Source organism: Melospiza georgiana, chromosome Z (genome assembly GCF_028018845.1).
Source record: "Melospiza georgiana isolate bMelGeo1 chromosome Z, bMelGeo1.pri, whole genome shotgun sequence".
Lineage (NCBI taxonomy): Eukaryota > Metazoa > Chordata > Aves > Passeriformes > Passerellidae > Melospiza > Melospiza georgiana.
The window spans coordinates 11,880,434-11,903,466 of NC_080465.1; positions in this window are offsets into that span (position 1 = coordinate 11,880,434).

Sequence of the window (23,033 nt, forward strand, 5' to 3'; positions counted from 1 at the left end):
AATTTACATGTTTCCTGCTACTGAAATTACAAGTTTCCATCCAGACAAGGTCATTCTAAGACATTTTAAAAAGTCTGTTCTTGATATTCCTCAGTACTGTGTCCCTCTGTATTCAACAGTGTAAGCCATTAAAAAAAAATTCTAAAATTATAAAGGCCTGCTTTCTTATCACTACATAGAGAAGGTTGATAATAGGTTGATTTGCTAGTTAATGATATTTGTATCCTCTCTGGTATTAGATTTAGAGATAGATGGGAGGTATCCTTTCCCTCCCACACAATGGCTGAAATTTTAGTTTTTCCCTTCTGTGAAGGAAAATATCCCAGGCATTTCAAAATAGTATGCATTTTGAAATACCTGGGATCTCCCTCAGAGAGAGGGAGAGAGGAAGCTTGTATGTGCAACCCAAACAACACATTGGGTTTATATACTTAGTGAGGTATAAAACATACAAGGCCAGATCCTTTGTCTGACTAGCACTAAACAATAGCTGTCTTCTTCTGAGATTCTCTTTATGTTGCCTACTGGAGATGTCACTCTTTGGGTAAGAAAGAGGGTTTCCAGTGGTCCAGGGAGACATTAGTTGCTCAGAACAGGGGTTAGAAATTTCTCATGAGACACAGCAGTTCTTGGTCCAAAGACTGTTTGTTTATCTGGGCAAACAGTCTCAAAAACTGAGTGTGAGAGAAGCAAGAGTTGGCTAGCACACATGGAAGTTCTCTTCGGTGTTTCCAAAGCTATTTGATATTTTTCTTTTTACCTGTGCCCTTGAATCTTTAATCCATCCTGCTGGTGGTCAGCCTAGCACTGCCCCCTTTGCCTTGAGACTGCCACAGAACACTCAAAAGCATCAATGGTCACTTAGGAAATAGCTGTCAGGCAGCATGGCAGGCACTGAAACAGAAGCCCAAGGATGGAACCTGCAAGGGAACCGACAAGTGGCACTGGTTTGTGAGGCCTTCGTCATCAGAAGTGAGTTCTCCTTCGAGTTAATTTGTGCCAGGTGGGATGAAAAACTTCTTTCTCTGAAAGGCACATACTGAGCAGGACTTCTCATTCCAGATCTTACCCGTCTTCAATGCTTGAAGCCTCAAGAGCTCCCCTGTGTCTGCAAAGAGCTATGTGTAAAAGTGTACTTAATTTTTCTGTTAAAAAAAAAAAAAAACAGAAAAAAGCTAAAGTAGTGGAAAAAGAGCCTAAAGTAGGCTACCAGTCACTCCTTTCATTCATCAGAAACACTTGCCATCAGATGAAAATTCTTCATGAGAAATATTAAATTTTGAAATTACCTCTACATAATGTACACTGTACATACCACACAGAGTTTGATTTTTAAAAATCTGATTTTTGTAGTGTAGGAGTCTCCACAAGCCCCTCAAATCTACTACTTTAATTTAATTATATGTGGAAGATGCTCAAAAACTCAGTGATGCCCATGTCCTCTGTAAGCCTCTTTCCTGGTTTAGGGTAAATTTTGGAGGAAACCTCTGACTGGAGTCCCTCCAAAAAGGAGATTCAAGTGGCCCTTCCTCCAACTGATTCAGGAAAAGATTTTCTCAGAGAAAAGTGGAAAAAAAAGTTTATTTAACAAGCAAAGTTTTCACAAACATGGGAAAATGAATAATATTAAACAGTGGAGCCTCTTGCTGCTCTGAAGAGATGGCAGATTCAGAGAGTCCTGTTGGTGGGGTGTAGCTCAGCTCGCTCAGTCCCTATCAGTCCCTCCAGTGCTGGAAAATGCAACATCCTGGGCCCCAGTGGGCCACAGGTGGGAACTCCCGGTGTTCTTCTGGATTTCAGTCCAGAGCAAGGCTGATCAGTTCCAAGAAAAAAGAAAAGCCACAGTCAGAGGAACTTCCCTGGCTCAGCTAGCTGGAAAAAACTAACTAAAGGTAAAGAAGAGCTCTCTCCTGTTGTCTGTGCTGCAGAAAACACAGTCTGGGAGTCTGGAATGCAAGGGAGCAAGTGCAGATTCTGATAAAAAAACTTGAGCTTCTTTTTCCCCCCACTTCACTCAGAAATCAGTTTTAAAGGTGCAGAAATTAATATTCAGCATAAACAGATGATTAGGATACAAGAATCATAAATTCATCCTAGGACAGTCTCTAGCACTCATCACAATGCAGACAATAATTCTGACTTACATACAACATGGGAAGTACTTGTAGTTCCTAGAGGATAGATTTATTTTCACTAAGGAAAAGCAGTTATTAAATGAAATATATGTAATATATTTATCCATTCAGTGGTTTTATTTATGTGTTTTGGTTTTTCTTTTTTTTTCCTCAGAGAAATTTAGGGATTTCATCAAGAATATGATCCTCATCTTCAGTTCACTATCAAAGGCTTGGCACTTTCATATTATCCGATCATGAATATGAATTAGACAGAAAATTCTCAGTAGAAGCCTGATTGATGCTCTTTGTTTTCTGATTTAGTTAAACTAAATATTTCTTTTTCTAAACAGCTACTATTCAAAATAATAAACTGTAGGTTTGCAGCTATTCAACCCAGCCAATTCTTATGCAAATACAGTAATGGGTCACAAGGTTAGCTGTGAATTGTGATCCCTTGTGCAGTTTCTTAAATGAGGGGCAATGCCAACTCAGCTTTGCTTAGCTCATTTACTCTGCATCTCAACTTGTAAATTAATCATTGCTGGCAACATCAATTTGGTTGTAATTAATCATACAGGGAGGAGCAAAGAAATTGCACTGAAGTGAGTCATATTAACAACATTATCTGATTGCTCTCAGTGTAATTTACTGGGATCCTGATGTGTGCATACAAGGCTTCTGGCTGGTACCTTGGCACAGAAGGAAATCTGTAAATTGCTGTAGAATACTGTATAGCCCAACTAGCCATACACACAGGTTTCTAATGAGCCCTGCTCTGACGCATTAATTTTGTGCCCATAATTGTGCAGGTTCTCAGTCCTTTAACTGTCAAACTGTCAACGAAGGAAAGGGACTTCTAGTGCCCCTCTGGAACATAATAAAAACCACTGGAGTCCATTCCCAGACAGGCCTAGGAGCTCTTGGACAGCGCCCAAAGGGAGCCATGAGGATGATGAAGGGCCTTTGGGTGAAGCTGTGTGAGGAGTGGCTGAGGTCCCTTGGTCTGCTCAGGCTGGAGAAGGGGACACTGAGGGGAGGCCTCACTGCAGGTGCAGCTTCCTTGTGAGGGGAAGAGGAGGGGCAGGCACTGATCTCTGCTCTGTGGTGACGGGGACAGAACACAAGGGAACGGCCTGAAGTGGTTTCAGGGAAGTTTAGCCTGGATATCAGAAAAAGATTCATCACCCAGAGGGTGGTTGGGCACTGGAACAGGCTCCTCAGGGAAGTGGTCACAGCACCAGCCTGAGAGAGTTCAAGAGACGTTTGGGCAATGCTCTTGGGCGCATGGTGTCACTTTTTCGGTGTCCTGTTCAGGGCCAGGAGTTGGACTTGGTGATCCTGACAGGCCCCTTCCAACTCACTGTGTTCTGAGACTCTGTGATAGCTCCACCCCAGTGAAATATTGCTACAGACAACAGGAAAAATCAGATTAAAAGTTTGTATTGAATTTAAAGTCAAAGTTACCTGAAGAAAATGAAAATGGGAAACAATTAACTAAGGATTTTTCATATTAGTTAGGACTTTTTTTCACTCCAAACAAAAGCAAATTAAAATATTAGATATTAATGGTCTTAGGAGACAATGGAAGAATTGGTCCTTGTATATTTCAAATAAATACTGTTAATAAAATGCTTAAGAACCAGAAGAACTTGAAGTTTCTTTACACATCCAGTTAACCTCAAAACAGGTTAATGATAAACAAAATTTCATTTTTAAAACAATTTAACTATGGCATAATTCTAATCTGAGATGTATATCTCTTTCCAGACAGGAAACAGAAAAGCAGTATGACAGATGATCTTAAACAATAAACCAAAAAAGTTGAAAGTGGAAGTCTAGAAGCAAGACAACTTCTGTTTTTCACTTTTACATGCATCCAATGCAAGTGTATGCCCACTCGAGCAGTTACTTGTAGTCTTGACCTGCAGCTTGAGGCTGTGCTTTCCCAGAGGGTGTCCAGCTTTCATAGGCCATGTATGACCGTACATACTTCAACAGCTACTTGAAATGAACATGCAGAGGAAGACTGTTATTTCACACTGCACCGTCCGTTAAATCTCTAAATAGGTTAAAATTAGTTTTCCTACTTGATTGATACTTGTGTTCAAAAGATATACCTTTCTTTAAAACCAGATTTGCTTGACCAGAGTTAAAATGTTAGCAAATCAGAAAGGTCAGCAATAAGTTAAATGGATTGCATGCCTAATTATATTCCAACTTTTCCAGTAAACCATGTGACCTACATAAACCTCCCATCTAATAATAAATGTGTTTCAACTAGGGCAATAATTATAGGAGGCCAATTAGCCAGTTACAGGAGGCTGTGCAGCAGGCCACTGGAAGAAACGATTTAATTTCTTTTGTTTTAACTGGAACAGCAATAGCAAACAGTTTTCTCCTACTCTGAAAGTAGTAAGTTGATGAAAAGTGGAAAAATCAGGTAATAGGGAGAATAAAAAAATGCCACTGATATTATACATTTTAATAATTTTCCTTGCAACCTAGAGACCTGAATTGCAGTGTCAGCCCTTCTAACACCTCTGCTGTGCCAGCGAGAATGAAGGGTGTGGGAAAGGAGTGATCTCCTGCCATCCCAGGAGCCCATCCCCTGAGGCTTGTGCCTGGGCAATGCAGCAGCAGAGGCAAGTCCACAGGGAAAAGCTCCACCAGCCTCCAGCAATCCACACTCGTGGAAGTCACAAGCTAGCAGTTGTATTGCTGTGTTTAAACTAGAGCCATTGGACTTACAAGTGGTCCTATGAAGCCAAGCTGAAGCACAGTTTGGATAGCTTTTCTTCCTAAATCTCTCAAATATAATTATCCATAATTGGAGCTTGATGTTAACTGAATTCGCTGCAAGATGTCTAATGAAGTTCAAGGCAGGCAAACATTTCCTGTGGTCTTTGAGAGGATTATTACCTCCATATAATGCAAAGCTGTTCTGGTTTGAACCCCTAAGACTGGTACAAAACACTCTTAATATCCCCGTTTTTTCAAAAAGTGAAATAGAAGTGACATTGCTTGCAATTTATTTGCACAAATGAATTTGCAGGATAAGACAGCTTTTACCCCAGCTGTAAGCCTTCAAGCAATGGATTATCAGTCTTATAAAGCACAGCTTCTAAATCAAGCAGGACACAACATAAAACAGTAAGCATAAAGAACTTCTACAGAGCACCCCAATTGTCCCAAGAGTGCTATCTTGTTTTTCTTCAGAAAGAGAAAAATGTGTTAATTGTAGCTAAATCACAGGACATTAGTCTCAGCTTAAAATGCACAGCTAAGCAGCAACCACAACAATGGCAGATATCCTCGTAGGGAGAACTTTAAATCTGAATGCTGAGACTGGCATTTGTACACATGGTAAATAGAAGTATATCAGCATGTCACATTCAATTCTCTAAAAATGATGCCTAAAACTTAGAAAGGACTTGTAAATGTATAGTGCTAATAACACCAACATTGTGATTGCGAAACCCATACGGGCCATTCACTAAAGGGTTGAACTTGATGATCCTTCTGGGTCCTTTCCAATTCAGACTATTCTATGATTCTGTGAAAATAAGTAGAATTAGAGTCTGTTGTCTATAAGACAGGCTTTATCTTGAGAGACTTAGCAAGCTTTGTCTATTTGTTTATCCAAAAAAGGCAGAAATAGCAGATTTATTTTTGTCTATTATTGTATATATTGCATAAAGGACAGAATTTAAACATTTAAGGAGCAGGGGGTTACAGATTGGAAGGACAGATGGAAGCCATTGCAGATAGTGCTAAAATCTGTGTAAGCACCAGGGAATAAACCAAAACCTTTAGAACAGCACTATGAAGTATGTCTGATGAGAACAGCGAGTGGTGTCCTGCGCAGACGATACGGATCAACACTGGCATATGCACTCTTGGGGTGGTTTTCATGCCAAAACGGGGTAGGTACATCCCTGAAAGACCTTCAGCCCATGGATGACATGGTCTGGAGCACAAACAAGAGTCACAGATGGAGTTGCACATGGAGTGTCAGAAATCTGTGAAGCATCATCTGGCAGAAAGAAGCCATGGGCCACAGAACACAGGAAAGCCACTGGACAAAGCATCTCAGGTTCCTACACCACCTTTACCTCCCTGGGTGAACTCAGATGCACTGAGCACAATTCCAGAAAACACTTAAAAACTTTAGGCTGAGAAAAGGCAACAATAAATGTTTCTTTAAGTACTTGTATAAATGCTTCTGGAGTTTTTTGCCCCACTTCCAACATTCAAATCATTGATCAGAACTTTATGTTTACTAATGATGAATCAAATGTGTTTCTCCAACTGAAGGCTGTTTTGCTTGTGACAACAAGCACAAGTGATAGCTGATTCAAAATGGCTCTATAGAATAAAAGGCATAACAAAATCCAATTCTGTTTTGCGTGTGACAAGGTATTGAAAAATAAAATTGTTATCTGATTATAAATGGCTTATAGCATAAGAAGGCATTACAACATCTTCACATGGCTGCAAGATATGTGCTAATCAAACACTAGGTTGGAAGGGGTATAGCAGCAAAGGCTTCGATTACTCAGAATAAGGATCAGAAAAATGCTGGTCTGCTGCTGTGCAGGATCTTGAAACCATGATCAGATGGAAGAAAATTATAGTGGTCCCTCTCAGGCTTTTAAATTCTAAAGTGTCAGTGGCCATACCTGAGAATAGAAAAGAGCACTAGGCAAGAAGTAGGCAGTTAGACAAAACCATGTCTTGACAGCAAAATCTTAAGAAATAACTCTTTTCCATTCTTCTGCTTCTCATACTCTTGCTCTTGCTGTGATTCTTTGGCTTACACATTACACATTTGTGCAGCCAGAAACACAAACTACACAATTTAAGCAATAAATTTAAAAACCCGAACCTCAAAAAATAATAAATACCAAGATCAGTGTAAATATTCCCCAAATATTTCCTTCAAACTCTACTACATCTTTTGAACTCAGAAGAAAGACTTTTCAAAGCAAATATCACAATCTCTAATAATTTTTTCATCATGTTGTAGCACACCGTTCTTGTATTAACCTTTCAATAAAAGATTTGTAGGTTTTCTAGGAGCCAAAATGCAGTTTTTGAAAGAATTTCAGCAAGGTGCAGCACATTCTGTAGCACTGAGATGAGAAGATGCAAGACTTTCCAGTATTTTCAAACATTTTCTGAGAGAATTTTTGTGAACATTTACAATCACACAAGTACCAATCTTTACTTGCTTCCTGCAGTAACCCTGGCTTAAAATCCCTCCTAATTATAAATTTATGTTCTGTAAATTTCTTAGAAACTTACAGAAGAACACAAACATTTTAATAAACTGGCTTTGGTTAGCTAGTGGTTTCACTTGAGAAACATGAGTATGATTTAAATCAACCAAACACAGATGTTAGAGTTAAAGGAAATCACAGAAATACTGTGTTTGCAATTGCATTAAAATACAAAACATGTGTGACTGGAAGTGGGTGCCTATGCATGGGACTATGCCACTAAAGCACCTTAGTTTTCCAGGGTTATTGCTGATCACCCCAGAGAGAGTTTTTTATACAACTCAGTAAACTAGAAATTATACTTGTAAGATTTGCAAATGTCCTCTATTCTAAATACATAATCAGCATAAGTGTATTGCATAATTTTAGATCATGAACACTCTGCCTATCTATAGGCAAAGTGTTTTCAAGACTTATGGTCTTGAAAAAATGAAAATACAACATATGAGTTACAAAAATATCAATTTTACCAAGCATCTCAAAATCAAACATTGCTAATCCTATGTACATCCAGACACTTCAAGTCACCAACTGTTCCTCAGCCTCTGGAATGTGATGGTATCATTATGGACATCATACATTCTTCAGAAGAACTTAAGGATATAAGTTATATTTCAATGCCTTAAATGTCTTTCCAGGTCATCTTGAAAATCACCATGTATTCCAAAAGTTTTCCTCTGGAAAAAAAACCTCAAAACTTTTCAAGTTGGATGCAATCTTTCAATTCTTAAAAGTATATGAGACCAATGATTAAAAAAAAAAGTTAAAATGTAGTAACAATATGAAAGAGGTATTAAAAGGACCAACAGGTGAGAAAAGGATCTCACAATTTTTCAAACAAAATTTACTTCAACTCAATTCAAATTCTGTTTTCCAAAAATTAGCAAGAAATTTTAGGAGAATATCTGTAATGAAAAAAATTTTCAGTTAACCTATGTATTGTCTGCCACAAATAAGGGGATAACCCATTTTTCAGGAAGAATTGCATGATAGAAGAAAATTCTTGAAGATGGAACATAAAATTGCAAGGTGAATTCTAATGCCTGTGATGTACTGGAATCTGTTGGAGAATGCAACATGAACTTGCTGTCTGCTGTGTTGATACATTGATATTTTTAATAATATTCATCAAATTTTGATGCCTTTGCTAGCTTTCCATCAGACTGTGAAAACCTTTACTTTAGATGCCAGCCCAGGGAGAGAAACATGATGGGAGAGTTTGTTTCCTCTGATGCTTTCTAGATCAGCTATGAGAGGAGATATGTGCAATAGGGCTCTTGCTCATGCTGAAATTTATCACTTCTCTTCAGGTTCAATTGAAATAATTGTCAGGTTTGGATTCGGAAGCCTTTTTTGCAGTCTTGAATTGGTTACGGGTTTGAGTTCTGTAGCTCACAACTGTAGGTGTGTCCCAGCACATCCAAGGTTTCTGTGGATCCTCTGTTTGCTGTAACTGACGGGTCTGTGCCCGCAAGGTGTCGAGGGAGGGAGACCAGGACACCAGATGGTCATCAACAGGTCCCGTTTATTGAAGAAAGCATCAAACACTTATACAGCAAGTAATAAGCTTATGAATATTCTGTAAACCAAGCGATCTATTGGTTAAACTATACCATCAACTCTTCCTCATTCCTTTGGGCCTACGTTCTCTATTTCCCACATCTCTCTGTCCACTTGTTATCATACCCAGCTAGGCCCAAGGACACGCTATCTTGCAGGTGCAGGACTTGGAATTAGCCACGGCCTTGTACTTTTCCAGTCTCTAGTCAGCTAAATTCCCAACAGCAAGGGACTGAGCTCAATGGCTAAGATGGTACCTGTGGCACCAGGCTTCTGCTCCGGCAGATCCACATGAAGTAGCATGACTGTACAGGCTCTTGCCATTTGCTATTTGATATTTCATAAGTTACGGGCACAAACTTGCAGCCACAGCCAGAAGAGTGTCACTGTACACATGTGTGTGTCCATTGTACAAACCCCAAACAACTAAACTTCTGAAGACTAAGGGAAAATACACCGGTGTACTTACAATACTAGAAAAACCCACACAAACAAAAAAACCAAAAAAAACCCCAAAACCTACCAACCAACCAAACATCAGAAAAACCCAACCAACCAAACCCAAAAACAATATAAAAAACAAAAAGCCAAACTAAAACCACAAAAAAATCCTCAAACCCAAATAATTAAAAAAAATCCCTAGATCACATTATTCTAAACAGCTTGATGTAATTATAAAGGACACAAAATTGGAACAATGGAGCAGTCTGCATAAGGAAGACTGAGATGTTGACATTGCAGCCCTTTCTAGTTTTTTTTTTTCTAGTTCAATTTTTTCAGAAGGTGTGTGCCCTTGGTTCTGGCAAGGAGAATCAATATTATGTATATTTCCAAAGAGCATTGTTTCCATGTATGACAAATATGTACTTCACCATTGAGGAAGGGTTGAAATTTTTTTAGGCTGTTATTAATTATTATTAATAATATGGGGGAATTAATTCATGAGTACATGCTACGCATTTCTTGAATGACTGCAACGTGCCGAAGTAATTCCAGTGCTCTTTCACTGACAGAGCTGAGAGAGAAAGTGTGTCCCTCTCAGAAATTCTCATTTTTGAGACAAAAATTAAAATTGAAACTACATAACTATAAATCATAAATTCCAATCTCCAGTGGACAGCTGGGGAGACTATCATGTTCTGGAGAGCAAAGGAACTCCTACAGCCATAAATCATCTGCTGAATATTTTGGGTTTAAGTTAGAGTAACAGCCAAAACATGACACCACTCAAATGCCCATTACATCACAGGAAGCTAATTGTCCTAAAAATATGCCTTTTTGCAAAGTCTTGCAAGTGGTGATGATGAAGTACCATACCCGCACTTTTAAAGCAAAGGAAGTCACAGGCATACAAGTCAATTGGTTTTCTTGTGGTGGAGAAAGTTATGTGAGAAGTAACTCCCATAGCTACTTCTGAGCAGGGACTGTCACGATAATGAATCTTTTAAAGAGGCACAAAATGATTTCTTTTTTTTATAAACCCACTGTGGTCTGTCTTTCTCTTATGGCTTGGAAGACAATTTTATTTTGAGTTCACTTGTGAAGGAAAATTAGTCAAGATTTCTACAAATCTGTGTTTCTGAAGACCAGATGGTACTGATTTGAACATAAGGAAAAAAAGCAGAAAGAATATCAGACAGTGGGGGAAACGAACAAACAATGCTTTATTAATTCCATAGCCTTTTATTAATGCTGATATCTTTTTATGTTTGAAAACCTGTATTTTTCAGCCTAGCTGCAAATAATGTCCTTCTTGTGTCATGTATTTTTCTCTTGCCTACAGCAAATTAGTTATACTTGATTTCCAAAAAGGTTTAATGTTATCCTTATCATCTATTACACGTAGTGGTAAGCCTTGCCACATATACCTGAAATTCTCTCTCTAAATTTAAACGTGAGAAGTAGAGCAGGTAGGAGAGTCAAAGAGCTATTCAGGTTGTCATTGCTGAGAATGTTTTGAAGACGGCAACTTTTTTCATATGTTTAATTGAACATTTGTGAATATGAGTACTTTTTAAAAGAAATTGCATGAATTAAGATAAGCATCTTATATTATTTAAAGACCCTAAATTATATATCACATCTTCGTAACATACCCAACCTCTCATTAAAAATAGTGCCTGGATTTGAAAGTAGCTGTCAAAATTCATAAGATTTATCCTGGAGTAAGTTCTCTCTCAACAGAAAGAATTCATCCAAAGCAAGTGTCTTTCTGTCTTTCTATCCCTATTCATCTTTGAAGATTACTATAATTTTATAACCTTCTTATCTTTCCAGATTATTTTTAAGATTCTTGATGGAAAATGTAAAACAGGTTTCATATTAAGTATATGCAGTTCCAGATGAGCTTATCCAGCCTTATTTTCTAAATGCCATGGATTTGCCTTTGCTTTAACTTATAGATGATATCATAATAAGTCAATTAGTGCAGAATTGTTATTTACAGGTTTGGGGATCTCCATATCTGTTGACCACTGAGAGGAAAACCAGTGAAAACCAGTCTTATTAATGTTTATAAATGAAGAGGCTTCATAGGTATCACCAAGCATAGTATTCCTACACAGATAAGCACTACCAAACTGTATCAATTACTGTGCTGAAGCATTCATTTGCAGTCAAAAACTGGGGTCCTTTTAGTTCTAAATATGAGAAAAAGTCAGAAATCTGAGTTGTATTTCCTCCACTGGCTGTACTTTCACCAGGCTTCTTACTCCACGGGGAGAGGAAAAGACAGAAAATGCTGCCAAAAGCCTTTTGGTCAACTACACAGTAGAAGAAGGGAAAAAGTGTTCCTGACCATTTAGTTAGTTGTCTTAAAAATACTGATATTTTGCTATGTGTAGAAACAGTTGCTGATTGAGATCTCACTGTTAACAGCTATGTTTTGAGAGCTGGGAGCAACAGAAAAAAATTCCATTTAAAATTTTCCTTGTCCATGGCTTTAAAATGTGAAGAACTGGCTCCAAAAACACACAGTAATGCTTGGTGATGTGTTTTCTTGTCATAAGTAAAGGTTGTAAGGTCGTGATGAAGATATCTAAGCTGTTGCTAGTTTTAAGTTCACAAATTCTAAAGCATATTGAGAGCCAAATTGAGTTACCTTCTGTTAATTGCAAGACTTTCTCGGTAAATAAGGGAGTTTATATTTCTTTGAGAAAATTAAGAGAAATTTTGTCACTGGAGGTTAGCAGAATTTGAGGAAATATCACAAATCAAAAAATCTCCTGTCATTATTTCTTTTCTTCAGGGCAACTATGGGCTAATGCTTTAGAACTTTTCCTGTTTGAAAAGTTTGTTTTTTTCCTGTTTGTTTACTGTGGCAAAGAGTTATCAGTATTCTACTCCAGTCTGAGTTGTAGTTCTGAATTACTGGTGATTAACAAGCGTCTGATGTTTAGCGGCCCCTTCCAATAACACAAATTATAAGTTATTTTAATGTTTTACTTACACATTACACTTTAATAACTTTCTGTTATAACAGCTGTGTCACCTTTCACACGCGAATATCTTCAAGGCCTCCTTCACTGCTTAGAGAGACAAGATGAAATGTTGACAATAATACAAAAAACCAAAAAAGTAACTTTAGTTACAAGTGAAAATAACAATGCAGTACAATGTGAGTCTTGAGCTTTTTTGATTATTTGGCTGGGGTTTTTTTGTTGTTTTTTGGGGTTTTTTATGATTGATGTTTGGGTTGGGGTATTTTTTGTTTTGTTTATTGATAAAAAAATAGAAATAAGCCAACTGATGTTCATATGACAAGAAAATGTCTGTTTTCTGCTCAGAGAAAATGACTGTAGAGATTCTGCTCTCTGCCTAACTATAGTGTCTGAATTCCTCCTCATGTGCAAAAGGTATGTCCACTGAAGGAACTATAGGAAATTGCATTTAATTTAGAAAATATGGTCTCTTTGTGTTTATTTATTTATTGTTCCAAAAAGCTAACCACATATGTGCATATTAATATTTTTTTAAACTAGGCTAGATCTTGTCTGGCAAAAATAAATGTGCATTTTGCTCAACACTGAAGATTTTCTAGAGATACATCACTGTAGGCATTTCTCTTCAGAAAAGAGAAAAAATTGTCACATGTCTTGCATGCAGTGGTGATTGCAATAAGAGCTTGGAATTTAGCAGACCTGTGTAAATACTCTCTGGAGTCAGCATGCTTGTCTAATAGAGTATCAGACAGATGATGACCTTTCTTCAATAGGAGGCATAAATTTTAATAAAAAGAGGCATTGGCTAGTGTATTTCTGCTAACACATTGTTTTAATTTTCTTAAAATCGGTAGAGGATGAGTAGATACATATATGTGTGCATATATGTGTATATATATATATATATATATAAATATAAATATATGCATACAAGAACATATCAAATGCTGCCCTAGGTTGTCATGTCTGTCTCCCCAGGGAGATGCATCCATGAGAGAGTTTTGCCTGTGGGTAGAAAAATCCCAGTGCCCAAGCACAGCTGATGCCCTCCTGGGCTCCTGGTGCCTGCATCCCTTGGGAGCAGGCACGGTGCCACGTGCCTTGCTGTGTGCCTTGGCTCCTGGGCTGCCCTGCCCAGTGATCCCTGCTCAACACCTCTGATGGATGTGCGCAGCTTTAGAGCTCACATGTCAGCGCATCTTTATGAATTTATCTCAGCCACATTTACTCTGGATCCAAAAAAATCCCTTCTTCCAGTAAAGCCTGTAGCTGCCCAAGCAGGCGATGGAAGATAGAGCTGAAATACCCCCAGTTTGTATTCATGGCACTTGTTCCTGTCCTAGAGAATGACAGCATATAGATAGATAGACCTTGTGAAATAAGGAAAGAATATCAGGTGGTACACTATGGTTTTGCACATTCTGCTCAGTAATAAGGATGACAACAGTGTCTCAAGAGCTGTTTCTCATTATCACTCTGTTTCTTAGTAAAGAATTGCATTACAGTAGCGAGTTTCAGCTTTTTTTTTTTTTTTTTCCTGCATGATGTTACATTACACCAAATCAGAAGAAATGTGACAGACATGGGGTGAAATCTGCAGTTAGAAAATTTTCACAACCACTGCATAAGAGATAATCTGCTTACTACTCTGTGTGTCCAACAGCTTGAGGAATGTCCGCATGCCAAATGTTGAGGGTGAGCTCACTTTTATTTGGAACTTATCCAGCCCTTTATAGCATAAAATTTCCAAGAAAAGTTGTAAAACAATATTATGTGAGATCTTACATGTTGTGGCCAATGCTATCGGAAGCACGACATAAAATGATGGATGCCAGTGAGGAAAAGGTGATGCTTGAAGATTGAACCATCAGCTCCCACTGAAGGTGGGAACCTCCAATATCAGGAAGGTGACAGTAGCACACTAAGTTTACCAAAACAGAGGCACTCTTTTGCAAAGATACTTGAAACTTTATTAACACATCTGTGATACAAAATCTCAGAGGGACACTCCAACTCACATGAACAACATTGTCTAACCAAAGCAAGTTGTCATGAAAAAAAATTACTTAATTTTTAAGACAAAATTTCAAACAGTGGGACTCAGAATAAAAATATGGACTTATATATTCATAATTTTCTTTGAACAGGATTTCTTCAAGCAATTGCAAACCATTCTATCTAGACCATATTTAAGACTTGTATTATGAAGTAGTTCTCAAATAAAGTATTAAGATTGAAAATTCTTAATTGGTGTCTTAAGAATAGAGAAGCAGAATCTAAATTCAGTAAAATTCAGGACTTCTGTTATTCCAGAAAACTTACTCTTTGTCCAAATATTGTGTGTACTCAAGCGTGAAACTGTATTCAGGGGTGATTATGGAAACTCATCTTTGGCTAAGAGACTACATCTAATTCAGCTTAAGACTAATGGGAACATTTGAATTATGAACCCCAAACAGAGGGTTCTTAATGACAGTACTTACAGACACTGGGCTGCATTGGCAGACAGATCTCCAATAACGCAGCACATAAAGGGGAGAAGGAATTTTTTTTAGAAAACAGACTCCTCAGGAGTCATCAAATACAGGGGAAAGCAGAGCTTTACACCAAACTGTTGATTAACAGCTGTAGTCAGTATGTAAATATATACTGTTGTATACTGCTAGAGATAGTTAAAGGAAAGAAACATTGAGAGAGCATTTTTGTTCTGCGTTAAATGGTAAGGAGAGGAAAAATATGACAATGTTTTTATAGAAAGGGTTTGTAGCCTGTTCTAGATAACTCTAATAATTGAACTATCCACACCTTTTCCCACGGTGTGTTAACAAGATTTATCTTAATTTGAAAATATTTTTTTTCTTTGCAACGTAACTTTCTGTGCTGCTGCAACCTCACAATCACACATTGCTTGAGCATTCAGCTGCTAGGGAGAATCTTACAGGAATACTGCCACATCGATTAGACAGATTAGGGAAGCAATGTTATGAAGAGATCATAATCTTTCACTGATTCCATTGCTGAGCTGTGGCCAAACACATAATTATGAAGGTGAAGTTCGTAAACCTTTATGTGCTTTTCAGAGTAAACGGCTCAGAAACTTAAGGAAGGTGATTGAGAGTAATCACCCTGTCTTTACAATGGGAAAATCATGGCTGACCAACCCAATAGCTTTCTACAATGAAATGTCTGATTTAACGGATGAGGGTAGCAGTGGATATTGTTTATCTCACCTTCAGCAAGTCTTTTGACACTGTCTTCCATCACATTCCCATTGAAAAAATGATGAAGTATGGGTTAGATAATCAGGCAAGGAGGTGGATAGCAAACTGGCGGGACTGCTGGCCTCCAAGGTTTGTGAGCAGTGCCACAAAGTCCAGCTGCAGCCCAGTCCCAGTGGTGTACCCTTAGGTCTGATCCTCGGCCAGAGCTATTTAACCACATCATTAATGACCTGGCGGGTGGGATTGAATGCACTCTCAGCAAGCTTGCACAAGATACAAAACCAGGGGAAATGACTACTTAAGGTGGTTGTGCTGCCATTTAGAGAAATGTGCTGCCATTTCTCACAATGCTGGAGAAAGAGGGCGACGGAATTGTCATTAATTTCAACAAAGAGAATTGCAACTTCATAAACTTTTTGTGGAATTACCCCAAACACTAACATCCACTGGCGGCCAACTGTCTGAAAAGCATTTTGGCAGAAGAAGACCTGGGTTTCCTGGTGGACACCAAACTGAACTTGTAGGACCGGATTAGAGATACATCTTGGTGTTTGGTCTGGTTCTGTGCTGCCCAGAGCAGAGATACATGGACAATGAAACACATCCAGCAAAGGGCCACAAAGATGGCTAAGGGCTTGGAGTAGCTGTTGTACCAAGAGATACGATCCTGAGAGACAACCTGCTACACCTGACCCTGCTTTGAGCAGGGAGGTTGACTAGACAACACCCAGAGATGCCTTCCAAGTCTGTACATGTTGTGATTCTCAGAGAAGAGGCATTTTGAATCTGTCTGCTGGGATGCTTACACAGGCTTCTCAGTAAAACAGAAACACCATTTAGTCCCAGACACATTATGTGGTGTTTTAAGTGCAAAAGAGGTGCCTGATTTTGCTTCTTGTTAACAAGTGACTGTGTGTGGTTTTAATGAATGATGGCAAAAAAGCAAATTATAATTTCTTGATGTATATTTTTTTTTGCACATACAATTCAACAGCTCTTTTAATTCAAAATATAATGAACAACTACAGAAAACAAAAATATTTTATACCAGCACTTTGCTAATGCCCTGGGAATCACTCCTTCCACCCACATGCTATCACGCTAGCATTATGGAAAGAATAAGCTTTTTGTAACACAAAGCACTGTAATTTTGAGACTTTTCAAGCAATGCATATGATCATTACAAAAACACTTTTCTGAAATACCCTGAATCACCCCATAATACATCCATTTATCTAATTTCATATTATGCTAACATGTGAGAAGCAGTCTTAACAACAGCAAAAAGTAAGTACTTAAGTAATTCAAAATTTCAGCTAAAACAAGACCTTTATAAATCTCCGTACTCCCCCAAAATAACGAGAGCCTTTACAGATACTCAGTTATTAGCTTTCTTGCTGTAACAAAAGAAATGTAGCTATTAAACCACACTGTATCATCCCTTCCAGCCCGACAAACCTTCTGTTTAAATATCAGCATCCAGAATACAAGTGCATAGACTTTGGGAATAAATCACTGTTTGCTCTGCTGCCTAGTTTGCTTTGGTGGCAATTTCATAGGTTCAATATTGGCAGGTGCTTTCTGACCTGGTTTTGGAGTTTGCAGCATGTGCTGCTGACATCCGTCCTTGTTATCATGATCCTCGCTTTGTTAGGCAGTGTGACAGTTGTTTATGCACTTGGATTTGGATTTGTATGTGCTTTTGCATCAAAACTCTCTGACTGAGAATAGTGCAGACACATAGATTTTCCTGTCACAGTTGCATTTCCTGGGTTTTTGTTCTGTTTTAAATTTTTTTCTTGGGCTGAAGTTATACTTCATATTTAATTTTGTGCTCATTTTATGATCGCTGAAAGAGGATTTGGCTGTTTATCTCAGACATGTTTCAAGGTGATTGTATTTTTAATTTATCCCAGCAAATAAGTGCAAAGCTACTCATTTTCTAGGACCATTTGAAAGTCTTTGGTTTTGTTTGCATAGCCTTTACCTTCTTTCAATTTACTTAAATGCTGTAATGCACTGCAGGATTCACGTCAAATTACAGATAATGTGGTGTAAGTTTTCTCCTTGTCAAGGAACATAATGAGTTTACCATGGGTTCCAGATTACTGGAATATCTTTATAATTCTTCTCTTAGACTCTTTCAATGGCAAACCTGTAATTAAATCTTAAGTATATTTAAATTATATGTGTTCATTAAGTTATAAAATATAATGGTAGCATTAATTTTGGAGAGTTCTAAATGTAATTTTTTTTGACCATAAAAATAGTAATAGATTACTTTTATAGGACTATTCATGTGTATAAAGCCAAGCATGTGCTAAAGTGTTTGCATGATTGACTTCTTTTATATGAAACATTCAGCAAAATTACACTTTTGTATGCCTGGTCTTCACAATTTTGAGGACTGTGAGAAATGCAACAAATAGGAATTTCTTTCCTCTCCAGGGGCTAATAAAAGTTAGCACCTGTCCTTAGCAGGCCAATCTGAGCAATCCTGGGAAACAATCATTGAACTCTGGGAGCCTTTTCTGCGCCACTTGGAAAGGAGTGTTAAATCAATCATAAAATATTTAAAACCTCAGACCAATGAGAAAAGTGTAGACTGTGAGAAGGGGTAAAAAAAGATTAAAAAAAAATAGAAGGCTGTTCATGCAGTCCTTAGTGGTCTGGGTCTGGATATTATGGGTCATTGTTATTATCACCCATCCTGAAAAGCAAAATCATCCCTCATAATGAAGGCATACACTGCATTTGAAGACAAACTACAGTTTGACAGAAAACTCTTTGCTTCTCAGCTGTCTCCATAATACATTCTAGTTAAAAATAATGAGACTGTTGATAAATATTTTATGAATATTTACCTGCAAAAATGACAAAAAGAAATGAGAATAGAAAGAATAGAAAGAATAGAATGTGGCACTTTGTTCTGTAGTTTATAAATTAGTAACATACATTTTGTTGTAGTTTTGTTTCCAAATCTTCTTTATTTCAGAAAATAGTAAAAATCAGCCACAAATGATCAGCCTTCTGTTGTGGTGGTTACTTTTTTCTATGACTGGAATACTCTTAAGGCTGGGTCTGGCTTTCAAGTGAGTGACAGTGAGAAATGAAATTCCCTTAGCCTCCAGATAGCCCTCAGTGATTCACAGAATTGGTGCTTGAGTATTATACAAATGGGCAAAAATTTTCTGAAACCTGGAGTGATGCCACCACTATGCAGCTGTGCTCCAGACATGGACATTACAATTCTCAAGGCTCATTCACCTAAAATATACCTGAATGGAATGAGTCCCCTTATTGCCCATTAGGTAAAAGTCTACCTAAAGACTGTTTCAAGATTTTTCAGGAACACAGCTATTTCACTATATCTGTTAAAGTCCTCTTAGAATCAAGCTGTTTACTCTGTACCCCATCTATTTGGAACTCCTGACACCTTTAATTCCTTGTGCTTTTTTCAAAAGTCTAACAGATAACCTGTCAGTCATACAGCACTCATGGTAGAGAGTAGGTAGACCTGTGATCCCCTCTTGATAGATGTCACTGATTTTGACTGAAACTGAGTTATTAGAAGTAGAAAAAAATTACAATTACAATAATTCACAATGGAAATTTTCAGTTTGTACCAAGGAAATGTTCAGTCATGGAAAGTATAAATTACTAAAACCTATGCCTAATGCCATATTTAAAGAACAGGGTCACGTTTTCTAACGACAGAGGACGAATTTTTTCTGCAATATGTCTCATTGATAAATGTTTTTTAAGCATCTGGGAAAACAGACGTGAAAAATATGGAACACGTGTTTTGCAACAACAGTAAATCCAGGAGTCCAATGAAAGTACAACTCTCACCAAAAATAACATTAAATCGGATACAACTCGTTGCATATCCTCTTTCACTTTGAAATAATGAGTTCTTTAACTCATGTACTCAGATTTGTGGCTTTTGTTGCTAGATACTTCGAGATTATCCTCACGTACCATAACCCCTTTAAACTTTTCAAGTTCCTTCCTAGTCTTTTAAAGGCGTCATGGAAAGAGTTGTCTAGCAAAGCCAAAACTTTGGCTTTGCTGTTTACAGATTCCTAGAACTGATACCTGGCAATAGCTGTGGAAATACATCTCTAAACATGGTCTCACTTTGAAGCTTACATAATTTTCCTGCTCATGGAAATTGTCAATAGTTTTCTGTCTGCTGTTTACATTTTCCCTCTTACCAGGGCTCATGTCTTTCCACTTGAGGTGTTTCCATAGGTATTACAGCAGAGGCATCCAGTGGGCCTCCTCTTCTGAGGGGAAGCTGTCACTCTCACTGCTGACACAAAGTACTTTGGGAACGTGTGAGTAATACCCACCTGCTTTACATACTTTACAGCAGAAACAGTGTTAAAAGTGACATTTACACAACTGATTTTAGGCACTGAATTTAGGATGTTAATCTCCCTAAACCTGTTACACAGCCAACAGAAGGAGGGAGTGCTTCACAGAATAATTCAGAGCAACTGATCATGGAATCATAGAATAGTTTGGGTTAGAAGGGACCTTAGAGGTCACCTATGGGAACAGTTCCAATGGGAACAGAAGAGCAAAATATGGACAGTGATGGACTGGGAACTACATTTCTGTCGATCTTAACATTAAGCAAATGCAACATTGATCTGTAAAAAGAAATTAGATGATTAACACACCACCAAAGTAGTCAAATTTTCTCCTGTATATAAACACTTTTATCATAAAGTACTCTAAAAGTTATTATTGGATAGTATTAAAAGGAGGCAGCTACTAGCTTTGGCAAGTATGTAAAATATAAATACAGATAATGGGAAGGACCAATGGCATCTGGAGTACCTGTAGCTCTACTTTAGCTAGGGAGATAATCCACATTCCACACAGTAAAAAGCAGAGATAGTGTGAAGTGCAGACACACAATTACATATGGAGATTTAGCAACCCAGGCCTCTATACCAGAAAGGGAAAAACAGTAAATATTTAGGAAATTCTAAGGGGGACAAAGGAATAGATAAAACTCCTTGAGTATCTCCAAGCCTATTCACTACAAAAATATAGGGGCAAAATCTTTACATCCTCAGATTTCTACTGGCTCCTTTTAGCTCCTGCTACTATCCCAAACTCAGCTGAGTCACTGCAAGCAACAAAGAACATTCCTGTGTCTGAATCTATGTAAGCCATGTTCTGTAATGGGGTAAGACCTGGAAATGCAGGTAAAGGAAAAATGGGAGCATTCTAAGCATGCACCAAAAAAATGTGTGAGGATAATTGGGAAGCCAGGACTTCTGATCACAGTGCTGTCTAGGTTCAGCCTCTAAGAGTCTAATTCTGCATTTTACAGGAAAGCTGCTGTGCTGGAGCCTTAGCTGTAACACCTGTGTGTTACCCATAATTCAGTCAGATGCAGAGCATGTAATCCATCTGGTTTCCTTTTCTCCTGTGCAGCTGTATTTATAACATTTTGTTGCATTTTCATCTTCTTTTAGAAGTTAAGCATCTGCTGTTATTTGAATCAATCCTGTTCCCTCATTCCTATTAAAAAAGAAAAATCTGAGTGTTTTACTTTACCTCAACTATCCACCTTCCTCAATATCAACTATCCACTTTGTCTACACATGAATATATTTCCCTAACTAGTAGTTTTAAAAATGTCTGTTGTTCATGTACATGTAAACACTCATAAGTAAGATGCTACCTAGGAATCAAGACGTATAAAGAAATGTTAGGGTCATTATCACTTTTTATACACCTCTGGGAAGCATTAGCAAATAGAACAGGTGGAAGGAGACACTTGAAATAAGAAGGTGCAAGGATTTCTGTGTATATTCTTCCTTTGTCTAGTATTTTTTGTTTTCTTGTTTTTGCTTTATTTTGTTTGTCAACTTCTTGAAACCATGAGAAAATTTGGAAAAGCAGCCAAAATTTTGATGACTATTCTAGCTAAAAAATACCTCCAAACCTTTTGAGATGTAACCAAGATTATTATTTCATGTCTTGCTTTATAATCTCACAGACTCATTTGTAAACACATTATATCTACCATCATCTATTACTTAAACTGCCTCAGATTTAATATGTGGTTTTCTTTTACGAAGATTTATTTGTCTTGTTGACTGACTTTTGATTAGTTCCATGTTGTTTTGAATTGGCTTAATGTTCTAAAGACTTTTCTCACTTGTGCATCAGTTAGCTTTGCTTCTTTTGTATCCTGCCACTTGCATATAAAAAGTGATGACATCTTTAATTGTATTTAAATCCTGAAGATAATTTGGTGTCCTCAAAACTGATTGCTTCTATTTTTTAATACTTAGCTTAGCTTTATAATTGCATATTCTCCATAGGAAATCTGTTTTGAATGAGCTCCTTTTGATGAAAGTTAGGTAAAATATTCTGCAAAGACTAGCAAACCAACAACATAAAGAAAACAATCTGTAGGGGGAAAGGAATTTTTTTCTCCCCCGATCTGGACAGAGTTGCTTTTTTCTTTTGTAACACACTCCATAGCATAATAAAAAGAGTATTCAAAGAACTAAAATTTTTTTGGATTTGTTTTTTTGTTCTGGATTTTGTTTGGTGTTGTGGCTTAACCCCAGCCAGCAGCCAAGCCCCAGGTAGACACTCACTCATCTTCCATCAGTGGGATCAGAGAATGAATGGGAAGTGTAGAACCTGGAAAAATGGGCTGAGATATAGACATATTAATAGGGGACAGCAAAATCCATGTTCACAAGCAAGGCAAAACAAGGAATTCCTTCACTGCTCCCCACAGACAGGCAGGTGTTCAGCCATCTCCAGGAGAGCAGGGCCCCATCATGTGCAGTGCTTATTTCAATAGACAAATGCCATGACTCCAAACATTCCCCCCTTTCTCTTTCTTCCCCCCAGCTTTATGTCCTGAGCATGATGTCACAGGGTCTGCAAATCCCTTTGGTCAGTTTGAGTCACCTGTCCCAGCTGTGTCTCCTCCCAACCTCTCATGAACCCCCAGCTTCTCACCAGTGGCAGCACAAACAGCAGAAAAGGCCTTGGCTCTGTGTAAGCCCTGCTGAGCAACAACAAAAACATCTCTGTGTTATCAACCCTGTGTTCAGCACAAATCCAAAACACAGCCCCATGCCAGCCACTTCCTTAGCCCAAACCAGCCCATTTGGATTCCTAGTTTGTTTGTTTATTTGTTTTGGGGGAGTTGGTTAAATTTTTTAAAAATTATTTTCTCTCTCCATTGGACCTACTTTCTTTGAGATGGGAGTTGTGAGAGTGGATAGGACTTTAGCAGGAAGAGTTTTGGAATATAATTTTTCCTTTTATGCACATTGTTGCTCAATTCCACCCTGGCATCGTTCCTGCTAGCAAGAGCAGAAATATCATTCCCTTTCATTAGCTTACTGTTCCCATTGCCCCTCTCTG